Here is a 25,720-nt window from a genome sequence, read left to right on the forward strand (position 1 = left end):
CTGATTAGAAATGCAAATAGATTTGCTGAGCTAAATTATTAATCTCTTTTATTTGTTTTATATGTTCTTCATTGAGAAAGCTATGATTTTCCTCTGTTTTTACCTCCTCACTTTATCACCAATTATATACTGTATGTGTAATTTTTCTTGGGGTGATAATAATTTAGTAAAGGATGTTTTGGGTAGTTCAGTAATATGTTTATTGAATAGAAAAATGCACACTCATACTAAAGCTTACATTAACTACTCTGACGGCCTTGAGGAAATAATGTGTTTGAGAGTTTAATTACTATGAAAATAATTGAGAATAATTTCTCATAAAATCTGTCTTTGTTATATTTGTTACTATTTTGTTGGTGATAATTGGTTGCCCTGTTTATCTAGTTTGCAAAATTGATGAAGGGAATGGTATTCTGCAACCAAGTTTCCAGGAGTTGATATTTCATATTGTTTGAGACCCAAACTTGCATTCCTACAGAGAGCCAAATGTTCTCATAAAAAGCAAGGATTTTCTTCATGGAAAGCAAAGAATTAAAAATGTACTTCAAAGGAAACTATAATCTGTATATTGAATATATAGGTAGATCTATAGAAAATCATTATTTTGGGCTTTATGCATTCCATTGCAGTTTTTTCTTAGATATATTTGAAGTAAAAGAAATAGAATGAAATATAAAATTGAATACATGTAGGGAGTCAGAAAAATCCAAGAAATATTACTCTAAGATAAGTTATTACCATTTTTTTAAATTTTATTTTGAAATAAATTCAAAGTTATAGGAACAGTTGCAAAAACAATACAAACCCCATACACAGAACTCCAGCATACCCTGACCCCCTCCCCTGATACTTTAACATGCTGTCACACCACTTTTTCTTTCCCTCCCTCCCTCCTTGTCATCCACCATCTATTGCTCTGTCTTCTGAACATATGAGAGCTAGCTGCACACCTCCTTGAACAAACACTATAATTCACATATACAATTCCCATGAAAAAGAATGTTCTTTTATGCAATCCCATTAAACACAGCTAAAACGTACAAGAGATTCAACATTGATACAAAGCTTACATTATATATTTCCTTTTTTTTTTTTTTTTTTCCCTTATGTCTCAACTGTGTCCCTTTGAGCCTCCTGTCCTACATCCTCAGATCCCATCCAGGGTCATCCTTGACATTCAATTGTCATCTATTTAGACTGTCTTTTTTTTTTTTTCCCCTCAATTTTGGAAACATATATACAGCCTAAATCTTCCCATTCCAACCCCTCCCTAGCATTCCATTAGTGGGATTAATCACATTTAGAGTGTTGTAATGCTATCTCTTTCCCACCATCCATTACTAGTAATTTCCCTTCACCTCAAACAGCAACCCTACACTCATTTCTTAACTCCCCATTGCCCCTTCCCCCATTTGTCTTAACCCATACTCTGCTTTTCATCTCTATGGTCATATTCTCTGATAATTTCTTTGTGTTTACTGTGGGGCTTAAAATTAACCTCTTAAATCCATAACAATCTTGTTTTTCTTTGATACCAGCTTAACTTCAATAGGACACATAAACTATGTTCCTATACTCCTCCATTCCCCCACCTTTATATAGTTCTTGTTAAAAATTACATATTTTACATTGAGTTCAAAACCACTGATTTGTCTTTAGAGTTTGTGTATTTTATATCATGTGGGAAGTAAATAGTGGAGTTACAATTCACAAATTATTGAGTTCTATTTGTATTCCATTGTGGTCAGAGAATGTGCTTTGAATATATTCAATTTTTTTTTTTTTTTTAATTTATTGAGGCTTGTTTTATGTCCCAGCATATGGTCCATTCTGGAGAAAGATCCATGATCACTAGAGAAAAATGAGTGCCCTGGTGATTTGGGATGTAAGGTTCTATATATGTCTGTTAAAATTCTCTGTATCTCTTTCTCCTTTCTTTGTTTCTCTGCTGGTATGGCTCTCTTTAGTATCTGAAGTAGGGCAGGTCTGTTATTGGCAAACTCTCTCAGCATTTGTTTGTCTATGAAAAATTTAAGCTCTCCCTCAAATTTGAAGGAGAGTTTTGCTGGATAAAGTATTCTTGGTTGGAAATTTTTACCTCTCAGAATTTTAAATATGTCATGCCACTGCCTTCTCGTCTCCATGGTGGCCGCTGAGTAGCCACAACTTAGTCTTATGTTGTTTCCTTTGTATGTGGTGAATTGCTTTTCTCTTGCTGCTTTCAGAACTTGCTCCTTCTCTTCAGTATTTGAGAGTCTGATCAGAATATGTCTCGGAGTGGGTTTATTTGGATTTATTCTATTTGGAGTTCGCTGGGTATTTATGCTTTGTGTATTTATATTGTGTAGAAGGTTTGGGAAGTTTTCCCCAACAATTTCTTTGAATACTTTTTCTAGACCTTTACCCTTCTCTTCCCCTTCTGGGACACCAATGAGTCTTAAGTTTGGATGTTTTACTTTATCTATCTTATCCCTGAGATCCATTTCGATTTTTTCGATGTTTTTCTCCATTCTTTCTTTTGTTCTTTCATTTTCTGTTCTGTGGTCCTCTAGGACACTGAGTCATTGTTCAACTTCCTCTAATCTTGTATTATGGTATCCAGAGTCTTTTTAATTTGGTCAACAGTTTCTTTTATTTCCATAAGATCTTCTATTTTTTAATTTACTCTTGCAATGTCTTCTTTATGTTCTTCTAGGGTCTTCTTTATGTCCCTTATATCCTGTGCATGGTCTTCTTCATGTTCTTTGTATCCTTTGCCATGTTTTCATTCCTCTATTGCAGTTCTTTGATTAATTGTACCAAGTACTGTGTCTCTTCTGATATTTTGATTTGGGTGTTTGGGATTGGGTTCTCCATATCATCTGTTTTTATCATACGCATGAATATTTTCTGTTGTTTTTGGCCTCTTGGCATTTGTTTAGCTTGATAGGGTTCTTTCAAGTTGTAAAAAAAAATACCAATCTAATTTTTCAGATATACAAGTTGGTGGCGTACACATTCTCTAACTAACCAGCAGATGGTGTCTGCGAGTCACCTATACCCCTCAAGTCAGTTCTCCTCAACTTTGTCCTTGTGGTGTGTGGGGAAATGATTCTTGTGGGGTTCAGTTGGTGAACTCAATTTGGGTGTGTTGCTGGAGCCGTCTGCCCTGAATGTGGGGCTTGTGTCCGGGTGGCTAGGGAGGCAGGGCAGCTTTAATATTCAAACCCCCCAGGTGTTCCTGGAGATTCAAGGCTGCTGCAAGAGTCTAAATCTTCATTTCAGTTCTGCCCCAGACCCTCTCTGTCGCTGACCCACAAACCACCAGCATTGACGTAGCGTCCCTGGGTTTTCCAAGTGGGCCCCCCTTCTCAGCTGTGATCTTCCAGGACCTCTGCTGAGGGCAGGCTGTGCTACGTCACCAGTGTGCGCCGTCCCTCAAGGGAAGCCCCGGGCCGCAGGGCCGTGCAGGGGCGCTCTCAGCCTGATGCAAAGATGGCTGAACGGGGCATCTCAACCCCCCCACACACACACAGTTCCTCCTTCCCAGCTCCAAGACAACTGGTGCGGCTCTGGGCTGTGGGTACAGCCCCGAACAGGAGTGTCTCCAGCCCACCAGGAAGCCAGCTGCAAGCAGCGGGGTTTCTCTCTCCTTCCGGCTCTCCCCCCTGCTCCCCTGGCCCTGAGGGAATCTGCAGCGGGCTATCCTCCACACCAGACACCGAGAGGCTGGCTCAGCCCGCTCCTGCCATGCATCACTGTGTGGTTCCCACTGTCACAACTGCAGCTGCTCCTGGGTTTTTCCCCATTTTTTTTTTTTTTTAAAGAACCAGTCCATCTCCAAACGCCAATCCCTGGCTTCCCTACACTGCAGCGCGGCATGGGTCTTTAGCCGGCTTACTCACTTGTTTCAGAATGCAGACTCCTGGTTTCACCAAGTGTACAACCCCTGTGGGTCTAGCGACCTTGTCCAGCTGGTGCATCACTGAAACTGGTATTCTGGGTCACCTTCTGGTTTTATCTAGTATTTTTCACGGAGGTGTTTTTTTTGCCCTGTCTCACTTAGCCTCCCTCTTAGGTTCTCTCAATTACCATTTTTAATTGAGCATCTACAGGATACCAAGCTCTGTGCTTTGTGCTTTATGTACATCACCCTTAATTCTTCTAACATCCCTGAAAAGTAGTATTTCCATGTACATTTTGGGGAGATGAAAAACGATGTTCAGAGTTATTAAATAATGAGCCATAGTCCTAGAACTAATAAGTGATAAAGGCAAGATTATAAGGCAGGGCTTCCTGACTCTCTAAATACCTTATTCTTTATCCTACTAGATGTCAATTTCTCATTTGTTGTGAAGATGTTCCATCAAAATAACTGTAGGCTGTATTCCATAATTTACTGTAAAAATACACAGCTTAGAAAATTTACACTATATATTCTTTAAAATTTCATAATATAGCATTCTTCTAAATAACCCAAGGAGAGTTTTTATATAAGGAAATGGTTTGCTATTTCAGGAAATGGTGAATGGAGGGGATAAATAGCTTCCTGTTTGTTATTTTTAAATTAAAGCCATTGCTTTCTAATTTTAAACTGATATGCACTCTTTCATTTTACCTTTCCCAACCCCATAACATTTATTAGGTCTTGCAAGCCATATATACACATGTACCTAATCACCAACATGATTTTTATGTTTGTTTTTGTTTATAGTATTTAATGTTTTGAAGTTTTAAAATAAAGGTGTTGTGCAGAAATAATTACCCAAAGAACATCTTTATTAAATAATTTGATTCCTAAAGAGACTAAGATGGTATTTTCTATCACTGTAATTTATTTTATTCATGTCATTAACTGAGATTAGCATGGCATATTAGCCAAGAAATTGAGGTAACTTCATTCTGTAATCCTTCACTTAAGATTTATCCATACTTTTTCTAAATTCAGATGTTTAGTTGTCTGTGAGTAAATAATTTGCCTCATTTAATGAGTTTTTCTGTTTTGAAGCAATAAGAAACTTAATTGTCTCTACTGTGGTTTGAGGGTATGTGACCTATTTAATATAGAATTTGATATTCTGTGGTTAACATAAACACCTAGATTTCCCCTGAAATTTTAGATCTAATAGGAGAATGAAATGGACTCATTTAAGCTTTTCATTTGGTCAAAGACTGAAAACCTGTGGGGTAATGAAGGAATTAGCACATTGGATAAAGTTTCCAGACCACAAGTCTGGAAAACGTGGGAGACTTAAGTTTTAGTATTGAACTTAAATTTTGTAACCTTCACCAAATTGTTCCTGATGGCTGCATTCCCATTCCTACCTCTTATTCATCACAAATTTAGCTTTTTCCCTTTTATCATAGATCATAAAACCAGGAGAAAGTGAACAATCAATTACCGTAATGTAGTTGAGGTGTTTTGTACATGCCTTAAGCATTAAACAAATGTTTTTTTCAACTATAGTAATTATTAGTATTGTGAAGTGTAGGACCTTCTATTATTGTAGAATGTTCCATACCACAGATTGCTTTAAATTAGTGTCTATTTTATGAATGGAGAAATAAATTCAGAGCTCTGGATTCCAGACTCAACTTTCTCTAGAACCTCCCTTTAAATGAAAGGTCCTTCTCCTTGGCTTTGGAAACATTAAATTTACATAGTTTATTATTGGTATAAAGATGTTTTTTTGTAATTGCCAAAAAGAAATTTTATACACCTCCTAAAGGCAAATGAGGTGATGAAGAAAACTGGAAAAAAAAATTGCTGAGGTAAATTGTTAATCTTTTAAAATTTATTTTATGTGTTCCTCATATCATTGCGATTAAAACTTAGGGATGCCGTACTCTTTTGCTTTCACCGTTACTAGTCTGCCACATTAGTACTCTCCATATTGAACCATCATATTACTGCCAAAGATGGTTCTTGATTTAAGGATGTGGGTTTTTAATAGTCTATACTTGTTTATGTAGAACATTTAAGTCTTGGAAAACTTAATTCCCTTTCATCTTTCAACTTGAAACTTCTCTTTTATCTGAGAGAGTGATATGGAATAATTTAGTCTGAACAGTTGGCTAAAAGTACAAAATGTGGAGGTAAAAACTTAAATACAGAATAGTGAATTTTTTCCTACTTTTCTATATCTAATTCCCAAGCATTAACAATTTTTCAGTCTCCAGTATTTTAAAGGTCTTTCCAAAAGTGTTCCAAAAGGGCACAGAAATTTTGTTTAGATTTTTCCTGAGCTTAACTTTTTTTTTAAATTTTTTTGTTTTTGTCAAAATGAATTTGCCATTTACTGTTTAAAATATTCAGATTTTTATTTCTTAGAATTGGAGGATAATTTGAATGTTAGATTTTAAAAATTCTATACATAGGTGGTTGTTAGTGGTCAAACCTGGTTTGTAACTAATCTGTAATTTAGTAGCAAATGGCAGGGTCAGGTGGTTCAATATTTATATTTTCTATTTGACATATTTATAAGTGTTAGATAGTCAATGGCATTATTTTCTATTATGTTTTTCACTTTAAGTATAAATACTTATCTTTCTGTATGTGTGTTTGCATTTATTTTAATTGGCTTTGAGTTTGACTTATTATTCATATAAACTTGCACTTAAAAAGATGGTTCTTCCAAAAGCTTTGCTTGGGGTCTTTACTTTGGAGGATGGCTTAAATAGATGGAGAGGGTTGCTTGCTTTACTATTTATCATTTCCCCAGACAAATCCATGGAGACAGGCTGCTGTTAGGATAGGAGAAAAACAACAAAAACAAATACAGTGTTTTGGCCTGGAACTGAATTGTATTATCTGTGCTGTCAGCTAGAGCCTTTGCTCACTTAGCCAGACAATCTCCACAGGGATTAAAACTTCCTGCTGCATTAGAGATAACCTGTAGTGCGCTGCAGCCTCATACTCGTTTTTTTTCAAAAATCTGGTTGTAAACAGTTTTTAATAGCTTGCAGTATTCTCACCAGCTCAGTTCGGGAACAGTGAATGTGCTGATGAGTGGAACGGAAATCTCAAGTATGAAAGGAATGTAGTACTAATTACCTGGATTTTATTTTTGATTTCTGTATACAGCCCTTGCACCCCGCAACTGTGGGCCTGATTTCAACGGATTATATTTTGTCATCTTTGTCAGAATTGAGAAGAAAAATGTGGGCATATACACTGACATATATTTAAGATTTATTTTTAGTGTATTTCTTTTTTTAGAAAAGGTTATAAGAATTTTGACTTTCCTTGAAAGTCCAGAAGGATAGAATTATAGAAACAAGCAACAGTTAAAAAGCACCTCAAAAGATTCTGTAAACCAAACAAAAACTTTTGAAACCAGCATATAATGAATGTCTGAGCTATCCAGGAACAGGAAATTGATTATCTATTTTTTTCTTAAAGATTTTTTTTTTTTTTTTTTTTTTTTTTGGCTTTTATAAAAAGGGGGTTTATTTGGCTACCCAGTTACAGTCTTAAGGCCATAAAATGTCCAAGGTAACACATCAGTAATCAGGTACCTTCACTGGAGGATGGCCAATGGCATCTGGAAAACCTCTGTTAGCTGGGAAGGCACGTGGCTGGCGTCCGCTCCAAAGTTCTGGTTTCAAAATGGCTTTCTCCCAGGATGTTCCTCTCTAGCAAGCTTGCTTCTCTTCAACACGTCACTCACAGCTGCACTCAGTTTTCTCTCCTTGAGCCAGCTCATTTATATGGCTCCACTGATCAAGACCCACCCTGAATGGGCAGGGACATGCCTCCATGGGAGTATCCCACCAGAGTCACCACCCACAGCTGGGTGGGGCACATCTCCATGCAAACAACCTAATTCAAACATTCCAACTTAATCCCCACTATTCTGTCTGCCCCACAAGATTGCATCAAAGAATATGGCTTTTTCTGGGGGACATAATACATTCAAACCGGCACATTCCACCCCCTGGACCCCAGAAAAACATATTCTTTCCAAATACAAAATGCATTCATCCCACAATACCACAGAAACTTAAATCATTTCAGTAACAATAGTTAAGTACAAGATCCCATCAAAATCAAATATAGGCGTGGTCAGTCCTAAGGCATACTTTACCTTTAGCTTTGGATCTGTGAACTTAGAACAAGTTATGTGCTCCCAACATACAAAGGAGAGACATTCACAGGATAAACATTTCCATTGCCATAAGGAGAAACAGTAAGGAAAACAGGGTTAACAGGACCAAAACAGTTCGTAAAACCTGCAGGACAAACTCCATTAGATTTCAAAGTCTGAGAGTCATTTACAGAACAACGTTGCATCCTTGGGGCTTGAGAGAGCGGGAGCCTAACCCTTCCCAAGGGCCTTTGTGGCAGCCCTTTTCTCTCCAAATGCTTGGGTGAGTGCTCCAACATACCCACACATTGGGGAGACCACCTTCTCGGCCCCACCCTCCTCAAACATCGGGGCAGCTCCCAGATTCCCTTCCATCTCCGGGGCACACGCTCAACCCCTTCAGAACAGTGTGGTGGCAGCCAGGCTCTCCCCAATTCCCTGGGAATGTGCTCCACCCTCTTTAGGAACTCGGGTGGCAAAACTCTTCCAGAGCATCGAGGCAGAAGGCCCGCCCTCGACCTCCAGGGCAAACTCACCCTTTCCATGCATGTGGGCTGCTCCACTCTCCCAGCCTGAGACCTCCTGACTCCAGACCTCAACCTCCATGGCTCTGACTTTGAAGAAATTTTTCCTTCAGTTTGTTCCTTGTCTGTCTCCTCCAGTCCAGACTGGCAGCAGCTCTGTCTATAAAGTTCTTGCAAAAATTCTGTTGGCTTTGCATGAAGCACACAGGGGTCAAAGCCATCAGACAATAGGAGTTTCCACAAATCCTTTCTGGATAATTCCATCTCCAATCTTGGCTTGTACTAAAATGGCGGCTGGGTTCCATGTTTGGTTACATCCTCACGTTGGGCTGTAGCTTCTGGGAATCCAACCCCTGGAAGCTCGTAATTTCCCAAACCATCAGCTTCTGGTTTCTTTGAACCCAAGAGTTCAGTTCTAAGTTTATCTCTCTCTGCTCGCATTTTACTATAAGCTGCAAGAAGAAGCCATGGTACCTCCTCCATATGTAGTCTGGAGATCTCCTCAGCTAAGTATTCCAGGTGGTCACTTTCAAATTCTTCCTTCCATCTGACACCAGGACTCAATTTTGCCAAATTCTCTGCCACTTTAAAACAAGGATCTTCTTTCTTCCAGTTTGCCACAACACATTCATCATTTCTGCTCAAGTCCTCATCAGAAGTATCTTTAGAGTCCATATTTCCATAAACAGTCTCTTTAAAGCAGTTTTGGCCTTTTCTATCAAGCTCCCCACAATTCTTCCAGAAACTCCCCATTATCCATTTAAAAAGCCGTTCCAACATGTTTGGTATTTGCAAACTCAGCAGCAAAAGCACCCTACTTCTCTGGTACCAAAATCTGTTCTTGTTTGCTAATGCTGCAGAATGCAAAACACCAGAGATGGATAGGCTTTTATAAAAAGGGGGTTTATTTTGCTACACAGCTACAGTCTTAAGGCCATAAAGTGTCCAAGGTAACACATCAGTAATCAGGTACCTCCACTGGAGGATGGCCAATGGCATCCGGAAAACCTCTGTTAGCTGGCAAGGCATGTGGCTGGCGTCTGCTCCAAAGTTCTGGTTTCAAAATGGCTTTCTCCCAGGATGTTCCTCTCTAGCAAGCTTGCTCCTCTTCAACACGTCACTCACAGCTGCACTCCTTAAAGATTTTTAATGGAGATTTTATAGGCTTTCTCTAAGGTTGTGGTCCTCAACCTGGCGATAGACATCACCCTCCTGTGCCCCCCAGGAGACCTTTGACAATGTCTGGAGACATTTTCGGTTGTCAAAACTGGAGGAGTGATAGTGGCATCCGGTGGGTAGATGTCCAGTATGCTGCTAAACATCCTATAATGCACTACAGGACAGCCCCCCACAAAAGAGTATTATTTAGCCAAAATGTCAATAGTGCTGAGGTCGAAGAAACCGTACTCCATTGCACAGATTTTTATATTTATGGGAGTTTTTCAAAATGAATAGCCACACTGATGTTTACAATGTTCTATATGGAGATTTCGTTTTGTTTGAATTACTAAAAAGAGAGAAATGGCTTTAGACACTGATTTGGGGTTTCATGGGCATAATAAATACAAACATCTTTTGAAAAGTATTCATGGAGACAGTTTGGTGATTTCTTGGTACAGAAAAATGGAAAACAATTCTGTTTCATCATAGAAAGAGGTGAGGAGTTTTATATTCTTTATTCCCCTTTATGCATATGAAAGGAAACTTCTGTATAGGAAATGGGATTGAATAGAATTATTTCTATATTGGTGAATTGAGTCATTTAATAAAAAAGAGTAATCATGGTATCTGGAATTAACTAGCTTGGTAGAATACTCAAGCACTTTATACCCCAGATTCACTTCTTAGATGTGAGTAGGAGTAATTTATTTAATGTCTAAGCCTCAGTTAACACATCTGGCAAGTAAGATCATTATTTTAAACCTGTTAGATTTGTGTTTGCTAACTTTATTTGGTAACTTGTATTTATGTTAAACTTTTCTCAGATGAATTAAAAGAATTGTCTAATGTTTAATTGATTACTTGACGTCTGTGTAAGGAGTAGGCATTTCCTTGTTCATTAGCTATTGATACTCCATTTTTAGCATTGTCTGCTCAATCACATTAAGGTGTAGTGGAAGGATATATATATAACCACACATGTATAAACACAAACACACCTGCTGACATAGTGGTAGGGAAGTTGGGGCATGACAAAAAGTATTTACATTGCTTTCCGGAGATTTAGGTCTTTGGAACCTGGCCTGGGATGTAGGGCATACCCATATTGCCCCTTGGGGTTCACAGAAGTAGGACATGGGGTGGAACATAAGTCTTTAAACAGATTTAATAATACTCTATCCATATACTAAAGCAAAAAAAGACATTGAAGAATATATGTAAGTGATCATTTTGTTCCCACCATATTAAAAATTGCATTTATTTTTAATTTAAATTATGTTATCAATCACACTATCCATACTCCATTAATTAACTGAATGCATGCTGTGAAAAAGTCATGCTTTCTATAAAGGAGAGGTGAAAAATGGCAGCTTGGAGTCTCAAATCATAGCAAGTCACTTTACTTTTGTTTACCTGTTGTCTCTTTGGTAGAGACAGACAGGAGATCTACATTCTGTCATCACCAAACATCTGAGAGCCTTTAAAAAATAAAAATAAAAAAGTTTCAATAAAGCCACCAACCAGATCTATACAGCTAGTATAGAAAATAATTCAGACAAGAAACTGGACCTCATCTAGAGGTGAAAAATGCAAAGTTTGAGGATCTCTTATAGATTATAGTATATAAATTAGTTTCATTGATAACAGGAAACAATACAGTAAATTTCATATATTCTCTATTCTGTATACTCACCTTTAATCATTGCTTTTCATTTTTAAAGGACAGTTTATTTAGTTGATTTTTTTTTTCCTTTTTGATCTGGTCTTTATTCAAAATAAGGTGTCCAAAATAATTTGACTTTTACGAAATAAGCAATTTAAACAGCAGGCTTCTTTTCTTCTATGGTAGGTTTCTTTTCTGCTGGCTTCTTGGTAGCTGCAGGCTTCTTTCCCACCAAAGGCTTCTGCTTCTGTGGTTTCTTAACACCAACAGCTTTCTTTCCTTTCTTCCCTACTACAGGCTTCTTGCCTGGAACCCCCTTCTCATCTGATTTGGCCCCTAGTGCTGCTGCAGCTTTATCCATCCTGAGTTTGTGATTCCTAGCCTGGTGAAGAATGGTGTTTCGGTGCATAGTCTTGGCATAGGGGTTCAGTTTCAACATGATTCTCAGGTTTTTCAGTGGGTTCTTCTTTAGAACTCTGCAGTGAATCTTCTTGAGTGGTGCTCGGAGGGCTCGTTGGATCTCTGGGCTTTTCAAGATTCTGCTAAGGTCTGTATTCATCATCTTGTGCATGGGAAGGTTGTAGTTACTCTTGAAGGAGGCAGCTTTATGCCAAGTGCCATAGAGGTCATCTGACTTGCGGAAAGCACTTTCAATCCGAATGCAGAAATGTCCCACGTGCCCACCAGGAGCAAGTTTCAAAATATTCAGCTTGCTTATATTAAGCAGAGTAACTCCAGGGTTGTTTCTGAAGGCCTTGATGATACCATTGTCCTCATTATAGATGATGCATGGTCCCCTGGGCTGTATGCGACTATGGTTTCTCATTTTGCCCTTGCCAGCTCTCATTCGCTGAGAGGCATAGACCTTTTTGATATCATTCCAGGCCTTAAGTTTCTTAAGAAGCAAAACAGCCTCCTTGGTGTTCTTGTAACCTTCAACTTTATCTTCCACCACCAAAGGAAGTTCAGGAACTTCCTCAATGCGATGACCTTTAGACATGACCAGCACTGGTAAGGCCGAGGCAGCCAGGGCAGAGCAGATGGCATATTGCTTCTGTGTTGTGTTTACTCTCTGGCGCCATCAATGCCATGTTTTGGTTGGTGCAAGCATACGACCTCCACGACACATATTTCCAAAAGCACCCTGGCCAGATTGGTGAGTTCCACCACATCGAACTCTGGGGATTCGAGCCACAGCCATGCCAGTGCCCCAGGACTCAGCACTGGTTTATTGATTCTGCTAACTCACTGACAGCATAAGGCTGTCTGTTATTGTTGCACAAGTTGGTGCGAACGAAGTTCACAATATCCAGTCTAATGGGAGCCTTGAACACAGCAGGCAAGGTAACATTTTTGCCAGATGACTCCCCCTTTTCAGAGTACACTGATATTGATGGACGAGCACATGCCATGTTGGGGAGAGGAGAAGCTAGATAATATTTTGAATAGATGATATGTATTACATTATTCAAAGATCAAAAATATATGTAAGATATACCTTGCTCCCACCTCTGCATCTGAACCTTGTCCCTGACCCCAATTTTTATCAGCATCTGGTTTCTTCTTTGAATGTTTATTTTTTAAAGACAAGTGCATGTTGTACATAGATTCTTGTTTTCCAGCACCCTCTCTAGATATACAAAATGTAGGAAACTGCATACACTGTTCAGCACTTTCCTTTTTTTCATTTAGCACTGTACCTTGGAGATCTTTGCTTATCATTATATGAGAATTTTCCCCATTCTTTTCTAGGCTGTATGGTATTCTGTTGCTCAGATGAACCATAGTTATTCAACCAGTCCCCTATTGATGGACACTTAGGCTGCTGCCAGTATTTTGCCATTGCTAATAGTACCGCAATGAATAACCTTATCCAAGTGTCCTTTTGTACTTGCGAAGGTATGTTTTAAACAGGGGATTGCTATATTGGAGAGTAAATGCAATTTTAAGTTTATTCGATACTACCATGTTGCCTTCCACAGTGGTTCTACCATTTCGTTTTCACCAGTGGTTTAGAATGTGTCAGGATTTCCAGGTTGGTACCAGTAGGTAGTAGTTAATTGAAAAAGTCGTTTGAAAAAAAGAATCATTAAAATGTTTCATATAAAGTTTAATGATTTTACTTTAACGTAGGACATATAAATGTGCATTCATTTGCGAAAATTAGGGCAAATAATTTCTTTCTTTTGAGAATGGTCCACTGATTCGAGTTCTGTGACAGCCTCTTATCTAAACCACATCTGTAATGATTTCAATTCTGGAGTTCTGTAAAGTGGAGTGAGAACTTAAGGAGACTTTTGAGGCAGCCTGAGTGCCTCTATTCTTTTATAAATGTTCTGCCTACACTAAATTAACAGCTATTTTAGTTATTCACCTTTATTGAATTTTTCCTAAGCATTTTCCTTAGTAATGCTCTTTTTAACAGCCATGTTTCATTGGTTTATGTCATTTTATTTAAATTTTATAATTACAGTATTAAATGTTAAACTAGATTTTTTTATTTTTTAGTTGTGCTTTGTTCATTAATGTGTCCCCCTGCTTTTATTTGTCTGGCCATATTAAGTACTCAGTAAATACTTATTGATGAAGGAAAAAAGGAGCTAGTATGGGAACAGACTTACTGACTCCTGGTGTACAGCCAAAATAAGGAGAGGAAAGCATAGGAGAGTAGGAGGAAGAGGATACATGGCAGAGGATATTCTTATCAGACAGCGATACTTAACCTCCTATGGCTAGCATAGTTATGTATTGGAAAATTAAGCTTTTGTGATATTTCTTCCATGATGCAGTTGAAAGCGATCTTTTGTTTTTGTTGAGCATTTATGAGACAGTATATTAGGTTGTCGGTACCATTTTAAAATCTACTTCTGCTCTTCCTTGAGATCTATCCTACTTGAAGTACAGATTAAAATCTCCTTTGCATTCCTCAGTTAAAAATTGTTTTTCCTATTGCTTTTTTCTGTGTATTTTACTTTCTGAAAACTGTAAAAATAAATCCTTTTTTATTTTTAATTTTTTTGCAGAGAAAGCAATCATCAGAGGAATTTCTTTTTTATTATCTCAAAAGGCAGTTGCCCATGTGGCTGTATAACATAGTGAACCCTGGTATGGATGACAAAGGTAGTTAATAGTACACATATAAGAATCTTCTTCCGTAAAATAGAACAAATGTATGTCACTATTACAGGGTGTAAATAATAGAGTGGAATATGGGAAAAAATACTTCTGTTGCAAATTATGGACTATAGTTAACAGTAGTAATATTATAAGATTCTTCTTCAGTTGTAACAAAGATATCAGACCAATGCTAAGTGTGAATAATTGGGGGTGGTATCTAAGGATGTCACAATGCAGCTTAGCCCCCAGACCAAAGAACACGCCAGACACGGAGTTAGACATGAGTTTAATAAGACTTACTCATGGGATAAGTTATTATTCCATGGCGGCAACCAGCCAGGAAAGATGAAGTTAGCACTCTGCAAAAGCACGGGTGCCAAGGGGTGGTTTATGAGGGTTAGGACAAGGAGGATGTGAGAATAGTTTCAGCAGGGTCTTGTGCACAAGGGTGTGGAGATTTGTTATCAACAGTGGTCAGGGGAAGGGAGTTTCAATGCTCCGTTTCCAGTACATTTTTTCCTCCCGCGGGAAGGTCTGATGGCTTTCAAGATCTGTCCAGGTCAAGTAGGTGGCTTTGTGAAATCACTGTAGAGGGGAGGGGACCTGGGCCCTGGGTCCCAACAAAAGGGTATGGGTTTTTTTCTTTTTGGAGCAAGGACAATGTTCTAAAATTGTGTTGATGAAAGCACAACTCTCTAATTGTACTGAGAGCCATTGATTGTACCTGTTGGGTGGATTGTATGATGTGTGAATAAAAACTGCTTTAAAAAAAAAAAAAGCAGTTCCTCAGAAAAAGCTATTTTGCTTCAGTATGAAACTGAAAAATTGACATTTTAATTGCAAAAAATGTTCAGAATATCTAAAATACAAGTGTAATGTGCTATAAAATATGTTCCTGTAGATAAAGACAAGTGGATAATATTTTAAGAAGAAAACAATAATTATTTTTGCATTTTTTCCTGAATATTTATAACATTATATAGTCTTTTCCAATTTAAAAGGAAAAAAAAATGTCATTAGGTCCCTTACCACTTAACTTGGAGAGAACTTAGTTAAGTCTATTGAGTAGGCAGTGAAACAGTGTAGTATTCTTATTCATTGTACAAATGCTTATTAAGTTCCTAATGATTTTTAATCTTTTTCTAGGAACTAGTAATGTTAACATCTCTTATTAAGTCTGTTGTAATTTTGAGAGTATTCAATCATAAAGAAGAATAAAGCCTTGCCCTAAAACAGATGGCGTACTCCCCAGTAAGCATGATATGTCCTTATTGGACCTCTGCACATCCTGAGGTTTTTTTCTTTATTTTGTTAATGTGAGTTTTAAGGGAAATCTTCATTATTACAATGTTCATTTTTTTAAAACTGACATTACAGTGACATAACATAGTGAACTTGGGCCAAAAACATTCCAAATGATTTGCTTTAAAGCAAATAAATTAAATTGAAATCTCATTTTAAGTATTATACTTTTTTTTAACAGAAATTCTTTTGAAAAGAAAATGTATCATAAAATTCAGAAGTTAAAATTTTCCATGGTTTTGTTTTGATGATTCTGAAACAAGACTGCTGTTTTATTATAAGAGCAACATTCCATTTTAAAATGAGTTCTGAACATGACCACTTTTACCTATAGCATATTAATATGGTCTACTCCTGAGTTGAATGCTTGATTCCAGATGTCTTCACATAAACAAAGTTTGGAAAGACTATACTTTATTTGTATAGGAACAGTGTCATCAGTGGGACACTTTGAGTTTGTTTGTTTTTAATGAAATAGTGCATAGATTTTTCTAGATGGGTATAGAAAAATGAGACGTTTGTCTAGGTGAAGCCATCTTTTGGGACTGTTGATGACTCCTGGTCAGAAAAAGTGGCAAAAATATTTTTCAAGTTTTTTCCAAATATTGATCTATCATTCTTTTTTGTTAAATAAGCTTGGAAACTGAGTTACAGAGATGTTTGAGACCATTTGCCATGAATTTCCACAAGTAGCTCCATCTTTACATAAACATAGTTCTTCCCTATTGTTTATGTGCTTTTCCTTTCATCTACTCTTAGAGAAGGAGATTTTCTCCATAACATGTAATTCTCCACTTAGTTTCTGTATCTCTTCTCAATCTTAAAAATTTTCAGCTCTCTAGTTCCTCTGAATGTGTAACTTTTTAAAAATTGACCTTGTGAAGGTCACAAATGACTTTTTACCAAAATTTAATGTCTCTTAAGGATTCTTGTGTGACTTGAATTCCACAAAATGTGACCCTGCTAACTACCTGCATCTTGAAACTTTGAACTCCCTCCCTTAGCTCTAATGCCACTACAATTTTCCCTTCTGCTAACTCTTTGTCCACTCCTCTTTTATTTCAATTGAATTTAACAAGCACCTAAAATGATGTAAGAATTGGACAAAAATCTGAATGCAGTTAGGCACCCAGATTTATTTTTTATTCAAAATGTATCTCAATTTCTTTTTTCTTCTCCTTTTCTGTTGCTTCATTCTGGTTCAGTTCTTTACCTAGATTACTGTAGTTGTCTTTTAACTGGTTTCTCTGCTTCCAGTCTCTTCCTCTTCCATTTCTTTTTCATTGTATTTCAGAGTACTCATGCTAAAGAATTATCATTTTGAGGTGATTACACTGCTAAAGAACCTACAGAGCCTCCCTATTTTTTGCCACATAGCCCAGCTCTTCATTCTGATTTTTTTAGTTTCAAAAATTTGGTTCCAGTCTCTTACCATTATTTTCTGTTTTCTCTGAATATTTTATTCATTTAACCATTTATCCTGACAAATAAGGCTTCTGGTATCATGTGCTCTGTAAATGCTGTGTTCATTATTTCTTCCAGGTTTTTGCTTATTTTTTGTCTCTTTCCCACTTATTTAAGACTATCCTCTTACTTTTCCTCAGCTATCTCAGTCTCAGTCATTTTTTCCATTAAGTTTTTTTGTTTTATTACTAATTTGGCTCTATCAATTTCTTTTCTTTTCTCTAACTTACTTTTATTCAGTACCACTTAGTTTACTTCTTGATTTTCTGTAATCATTTATTCTTTCCTAGACTTTTCCTATTCATCTAATAACTATCATAAGTATCTTGAAGTTAAAGAGATCAAATTCTATTTTTGAAAACCGTCACATACTTGATATTCCACAAATATTTATCCATTAAATGAAAATAAGACATAAGTACTAAATATTTAGAGCTCTTTAGTTTTCACAGTGAGTCAATAATAAAGCCAATTCTTTAAGGAGAAACAGTTATTTATAAATGATAGCATCATAATTTTATCCAGTCAACTTTTCTGGTTGTAAAAATTTTACATCAGCAGAGGGCAGTCAAACCAAAGCTCATTGTGCTATCTTTGGGAAAATTAAAATTTTATCTTAGTAAGAGTTATTCTACTTGGGATACCAAGTGTACTTTACACTGCATTTGTAATTGACTTTTGAAACTCATTGGTTGAAGGGTTTGTAGAATTGTATTAATTTTTTTTAGCTATGTAAGGTAAATAGATTTTTTTATAGAAAAAATTGAGATTGGTTTGTTAGGTCAGGAAATGCATTATTATTTGGCGTTGGTTTTATGTATATAACTTTGTTTTCCTACTTCAGATGAGTATTCCGATTAAATATTTCTTTTATTAATTAGGCTATTTTCATTCAAGAAAATATTAATTTTTATAGAATACCTTTATTTTCTCCTGTGAACTTAGTGAGAAAATGAGTTTTTATTTGAGGCCATGCTGACTAAAACAAAATTTGGCAAATTCTTAAAGTTTTACTGAGTTTCTCTTTCTGAATCTTTCCTGTGGCAAGCTGTAAACAACTAGTGGTATGTGGTAATACATGTACTCATTTTCACCTCCTCCTCCTGGAGGGTAGCCTAGTACTTACTAAGGAAGAAACGTAGTTTAAACCAAATGGTGTTTAACATATGCTGATGGTATTACTGTATTTCCTGTTTTGTATTCACAGTAAGAAGATTCTCAAAAACTGCCTTTGTATAAATACCTCACTGAGATTCCAGACAAGTATAATCTTGTCTGCTGGTAGGCAGGAAAGAGTGATGTCCTGGAATGCTGTTAGAGAAGGAAATCTCTTTGTGTTCCACAAATGATACCCCTAAACCTTTTAAGAATATAATTTTAAAATGACAGCTCTGTATTTGCTTTTCCTTCCGTTTATTAACTTTGCATGCATTTAGCTAAGAAATGCATTTAGTTGGGGAAGAAGAAAAAGATTCATTGTGTCTGAGAAAGAAGTATCTTCCTTCCTAGTAGTTTGCTGGAAGTTGTGTGTAGAAATGTCACAGGGTAAGCATAAAAACAGATTTAATAAATAATTATTTCTTTGTTCTCTTAGCTGAAAGTTTCTGATTCTTGAATCAGGCTTATGGTAATTCTTTACACTTAAAAGATGCAGTGTCCGCCACTCCTTGCTAACATTTCCACTAAAGAAATCGTTTTGGGAAATTGTTTTTAGAACAAAGCTTTTATTCCTTTAAAAGTTAGATTTGGAGTTTTTATGGTATTTCATTGTTTAATGTGAGTCATCAAGATGTATAAAAATCATAGTTGTGTAACTTTAACATGGAATATTCTAATGAATGATTTTTCTAATATTTAATCCTGATAGGTAAGAAGTCAATGAAAGTAGTAGTGAAATTTCTGTTCAGTGACTGAACAAAATGGTTATAGTTAAACCCTTATATACCAAAGACATCACAGATTAGACCTAAATCTAGTTTCTTGGTCAGTTTATTTTCTTCCTCATCACAACTGTTATAATTAACATGCCTAATTATCTATAGTGATTCTCTGTTTGAGTCCCCACTCATTCCCAAATTCAGTTCCATTCACCTGCAAGAATTTCCAAATACAAGGTTAAAAATGTTTTTTAATCACTTTCATACTTTAGAGAAGTATCATGTGCCTTTTATTATCAAATAATTGTTCTGTTAATGCATATATCATATACTATACCCTTTGCATACATATTTGCTTAAAAATATGTTGAACATTATTCTTCACATGTATACATATATTTCTACTATGAGGAAATACTAAGGCTGCTGCACCTTTAATTGACTCTTTTAAAGGGAGTAGTGTGAAACAACAGAGCTGCTAACTGATATGGTAGCTCCATGGTGATTCCATGGTGTTGGAAACTCATCTTCCTTCTCTATTGTTGCTATATAATCCCTTGGGCCACATAAAAATAATCTTCCCATCCCATGGGTACTTTGATTTTTATGGGTCCTCATTCTCATTAACAGGAATGAGGAAATGAGGTAGAGAGCTCACTCCTCCCTTTAAGAACATAAACCATAAATTGCATTCATCATTTACATCCCATTGGCCAGATCTTAGCTACATGACTCTACTTAGCTACAGGGAGACTGCAAAATAAATATATTCTCTATTTGAGTTAGTATGTGCACAACTTGAATTCAGGGGTTTTATTACTAAAGGAAAAAGAGAAGAACTAAGCAGTCTTTGCTCTTTTCTGTTAGCAACATTCGTTGTCCACTCCTTCCCCTTTGAAATACTTTGGCTTACATAGAGCTCTATTTTTTCTTTTATTTCTCTGTCCCTCCCCCTTAACTCCTTTACATATTTATTCTCCTATGCTCAGCTTTAAAATGTTGCAGTTTGTTAAGAGAGGACTAGTATCCAGCCTTCTTTCTTCTTTCTCCATGGGCAATCTCATCCACATCCATGGCTTCAATTATCAAGTGATTCCACTTGCTTCAGCTCAGACTTTTGCTCACTTGTTTCCTTAGATGTCTCAAAAGCATTTCAAGTTCAGCATATCCTAAATCTAGGTTTTTTTCTAAGTGCTTCATATATATTATATCATTTAGTCTTAACAACCTTATGAAATAAATACTTCATCATATCTTATCCTGCAGATGAGAAACTGAGATATAAACAGGTTAAGAAACTTAACCAAACTGGAATTTGGACCCTGGCGGTCTGGTGCCAGTGTCCATGCTCTCTACCACCACATCAACTCAAGTATTAGTTTTTCAAGACTTCTTAGAACATTTTTATCAGTCAAAATTCCCCTCTTAACATGTTTAATACTACCATCATACTTTTTCTTAATAGCCCTTATTGGAGTTGAAGTGTTCCCTTTCTTTTTCTTTGTTATTCATTTAGCCCCTCCCTGTCTTCCCATCTGGACTATAGTCCATTTTTGTTCACCAGTCTGTTTCCTCTGTATAGCTCAGTATCTTGTCTTGGCACATGGTAGGCCCGAATTAATTAACAGTTTTATTTTTAAGAAACTCAGAAAACTACAGTTTGTGAACATAGAATACTTACTACCTGGTTTCTACCATCATCACCAAATGTGGACAGAAATCAATCTTAGTTCTGTATTGCATGAGAAAAGATTCAGATAGAGGAAAAAGTACAAATATTTTTGTTAAAACTTTGCATTTGACTTATTTACCTTTTTTCTGTTTTTGTGACTGTAGCTCAATTTTGATTACTTTTTGTTCCTGTATGATATGAAAATAATCAAGTAGACTTTTCAAAATTCTGTAGGGATTAGTAAGCAAAGAATTTGAGAATTTTACAACATGCTCAATAGTCTGAGGTGTGTGATAAACGTTAGGAAGTATATGGAGTTTTCCATCATTATTAACAAATAGCAAGTCACAGATAATTTTTGGCTTGCATCTAGGGATTATAAAAATTGCTTGACTCTTTACATATGGTAGTCTATTAAAATGTAAACTTACATAGCATTTTAAAAGCCATAACCATTTTCAAATTGATTTTCACATGAAGTAATTTGACATGAAGTAAAATTTAAAATTATTTTAATGAAATTTTTTAAATGACCTATGAACCCTAGGGAAAATACTTAACTCAGATTTTGAATATTTTTTATTTTGTTTTTCATTTTTAGAGGAAAAGAGGTTACAGTATTTTAAATAGGTTTTTTGTTTGTTTGTTTGCAATTCTACAAGTTTTGACAAATGCATAGACTTGTGTAATAATCACCACAATTACAGTACAAAATGTTTAATGACTCCAAAAAATTACTTCATGCTTCTTCTTTCCTTACAGTCAAACCCTTCTACTACCCCTAATCCCTGGCCACCACTAATTACGTCTGTCCCTAATGTCTTTAATGTTATATATGTAGATTCGAGCAGTTATGTGACCCTTTGAGTCTGGCTTCTTTCACTGAGCATATTTTTAAGATTTATAAGTGTGATTGTGTATATTAATCGTTTGTTCCTTGTTTATTGCTGCGTAGTATTCCATTGTATAGATGCACTGGAGATTTGTTTATCCATACACCCATTGAAGGCTATTTGGATTGTTTCCAGTTTTTGCTGTGCTACTATAAATATTCATGCACAGGTTTGTGTATGTACATAAGTGTTTTTTATCTCTAGGAAAACAGTAGGGGTGGGACTGCCAGATCATAGGGTAACTGACCGTGTGCTTAACTTTGTAAGAAATTGCCAAATTGATTTCCAGAGTGTTTGAATCTTTTTACATTTTGACCAGCAATGAAGGTTTAGGTGCTTTGCATCTTTGCTAGCACTTATTATTCTCAGGTTTTTTTTTCCCAACCATTCCAGTAGGTGTGCAGTGGTATCTCATTGTGGTTTTAATTTGCACTTCTGTAATGACTAATGATATTGAGCAGCTTTTCATGTGCTGTTTTGACATTCAAACATCTTCTTTGGCAAAGTGTCTTAAATTGTTTTGCACAGCTTTTATTTTTTTAATCATGTGGCTTATTTTCTTATTTTTATTCTATATATATTCTGGATAACAATCCTTTGTCATATATATTCCAAATATCTCCTCCTGGTTTGTAGCTGGTCTTTTTTATTCTCTTGACAGTTCATTTTTCAGAGCAAAGGTTTTTCATCTTAAAGAAGTCCAGTTTTCAATTTTTTATTTTATGGATCAAGCTTTTTGGTATTATATCTAAGGACTTTTTGCTTAACCCAAGGTCTTGAGTATTGTCTTTGTGTGTGTGTGTGTGTGTGTGTGTAAATGGTTTATAGTTTTACATTTTACATTTGTATCTATAACCCCCTTTTTGGTTATTTTTTGCATCTAGGTATAAGTGAAAGTCCACTTTTGCATGTGGATGCCCAGTTGTTCCAGCACCATTTGTTGACAAGATTGTCCTTTCTCTGTTGAACTCCCTGTGTACCTCTGTGAAAAATCAATTGACTGTATTTGTGTGGCTCTACATCTGGATCCTCTATTCTGTTCCATTGTTCTCTATCTCTTGTCACCAAACCACACTGTCTTAATTACTGTAATGATATGGTAGCACTTAAAATGAGGTAGTGCATGCCCTCCAACTTTGTTCTTCATTTTTAAAATTTGTTTTAGCTCTTCTAGTTCTTTGCCCACTTGTATGAAGTTCAGAATCAGGCTGTCAGTATCTACAATAAATCCAGCTGGGATTTTGATTGCTATGGTTTTGAATCTATAGATTGGGGAGTATTGACAATTTAGCCATAGTGAGTCTTCCAGTGACTGAACATTGAACATCTATCCATTTATTTAGTTGTTCTTTGATTTCAGGGTGTTGTAGTTTGCAACATACAGATTTTTCACATACTCTGTTAAATTTATACTTAAGTATTTCTCTCTTTTTTTTCTTATTATATAAGGGTCTGATTTATTCTAATCTTGTTTTCTAGTTTTTCATTGTTGGTTTATAGAAATGATTAATTTTTTGTGTTGAGCTTGCTTGCCACACTTTGTTATACTCACTTATTGATTCTAGGAGTTATTTTATAGCTTTCTTGGAATATATGTACTCAATCCTGCCATCTGTGAATGAAAACAGTTTTATTTTTTCCTTTCTAATCTGTAAACTTTTTATTCTTTTACTTTTATTGCACTGGCTAGGATTTCCAGTACTTATTGAATAGGAGTCGTGAGAGTAGACATCCTTTTCTTGTTCCTGTGATTGTAGATTAGATTTTTTGTAAATGCCCGTTTACAGGTTAAGGAAGTTCCCTTCTATTCCTTGTTTGTTCAGAGTTTTAAAATCATGAATGAATTTTGTATTTTGTCAAATGCTTTTTCCATGTCGATTTTATCATGGGATTTTTCTTCTTTAGACTGTTAAAAGCCAGTGGGATTACTTTGTTTAGTTTTGAAGTAGTAAAGTGTCTTGCATTCCCAGGAAAAATCTTATTTGATTATGTAGTATTATTCTTTTTATATGTTGCTTTATTCAAAAGTTTGGCTAATGTTTTGTTGAGGATTTTTATATCTATGTTTATGAGGGATACTTATCTATTTTTCTTTTACTTTATTAATCTGCTTTAAGACCTTTGTTTCAACCCCATTAATGTCCTCTTTATTCAACCCATTTCTTAATAACCATCTACAAATTTCAACTGTGCTGGGCTGAGTCCCTTATCTTCCCTTTTGTTTTTCCTCATTTTCTTGTGAATCACTCAAATTTTCTTGAAATCTGTAAGACCCATAAGGGGAAGCTGAAACAACAAATCTGATAAGGCTTCTCAAACTGTTTCCTGATTTTGCAACAGTGCCCATGCAAAAGAGGCCCCCAAATCACAGTGTTTTCTAGGACCTGAGCAGGGGGAATGTTCAGTGGATGAATATCTTGATTATCATAAAGCCAATCCACTTTGGCTTGCATATGGAATATTTTAGCCGCTTCATCTGGAGAGTTCCACCTGGCATTTATAGGAGGAGAAGAACAATCCCCCTTTTAAGGGTAAACAAATTTTATGGCAGGTTGTATTCTGTCTACCTGGCTGGCTGCTCCCTCAGAAATATAATCTATTTATCTGGATCACATACAGTCATCTGTTATTAATCAGTATTCTATTCCATTCTATAGTATTCAAACCCAAAGATACTGCTCTTAAGCTAATCACCCTCACAATCCATTTTAGTAAATTCTTCAGGAAGCCAATGATACTTATCCGCAATGTGAAACAGTTCTTTCACACTGTACCCCCTGATTTCAGTAGTTTCAGTAGTTTCTGGGTTTTGCCCTTCTCCTACCTAGACTATTTTTTTGGTGATCACAGGTTATAGAGGTACTATGTCTTTTCCCAGAATAATTTTTCTCTTTGATAGTGGTCTTCAGGCTAATGAGCAGAGCTCAGTCCAGCCAAAATCTGAGTTTGGTCCAGCATCAGGATACTCTCTACCCCAACACTCATTATTACTTTTATTTTAGCTATTACAGGTAATAATAACCATGGATTATATATCTATCTTGTTTCTTACTATTAGATATTATCTGTGTATCCAATGAGCCAGCTCCTTAGGAATTTCAGTGAGTCAGGATAGTTCTAGTGAATCCCACTTCTGAACCAAACTGCATAGTTCAGGGGGTAATCCCCCAGACCATCCTGAGGTTCAATAATTCACTAGAAAGACTCACAGAATTCACTGGAAGCTATCATATTGACCACTATAGGTATTCTCGCCAGATCAGCCAAAGGAAGATGTGCATGGGGCAGAGTTTAGGAAAGTTACATGTACAGAGTTTCCAATTGTTCTCTCCCAGTGGAGTCATGAACAGTGTTAAATTCTTTCAACAATCATGTATGACAGTACACACAGAGTACTGTCAATGAGTGAACCTCACTCAAGCCTTGATGTCCAGAATTTTTATTGGGGCTCAGTCATATAGACAATGTTGATTGTCCATGTGGCTAACCTTTACTTTCTTTAGTCTCTAGTCCCTCTAGAGGTTGAGCTGATATCATGTGGCCCAAAGTCTTCCGATAAGCAAAGACACTGTCATCAGGCAGGACATTCCAATGGCTTAAAGATCATCTCCCCAAATCCAAGGAAAAGGCCAGATCTTTCTTTGCGTAAGGTTAATTCTTCAATACACTGGTATCAGTGTAATACTCAATAAAATGAGACGAGATGTATTCTCGCTTATTCTAGTTACTGAGGAGATTGCATAGAATTTGTTTCATTTCTTCCTTAAATATTTGGTAGAATTCTCCATTGCAGTTACCTTTGTTAGCAGTTTTAGTTTAGTTTCTTTTTTTTTTCTTTTTTTAACTATGAAGTCAGTGTTTTTAATAAATATAGGACTATTCTAATTATTGAATATTTCTTGAGTAAGCTGTAAGTTTAGTGTATTTCAGACAGTTGACCCAGTTCTTATTTCTCAGATTTATACCCATAGAGTTGTTCAT

The 25,720-nt window shown here is 36.1% G+C and overlaps 1 protein-coding gene and 1 pseudogene across 2 annotated transcripts in view; one reads left to right on the top strand and one right to left on the bottom strand.

The window, feature by feature from the left end:
- The window catches only part of SPATA5 (spermatogenesis associated 5), a 449,967-nt gene that overhangs the window by 177,661 nt on the left and 246,586 nt on the right, over positions 1–25,720 (top strand). The window lies entirely within an intron of this gene.
- Positions 11,569–12,826, bottom strand: LOC119529084 (annotated as a pseudogene).

Source organism: Choloepus didactylus, chromosome 3 (assembly GCF_015220235.1).
Source record: "Choloepus didactylus isolate mChoDid1 chromosome 3, mChoDid1.pri, whole genome shotgun sequence".
Taxonomy (NCBI): domain Eukaryota; kingdom Metazoa; phylum Chordata; class Mammalia; order Pilosa; family Megalonychidae; genus Choloepus; species Choloepus didactylus.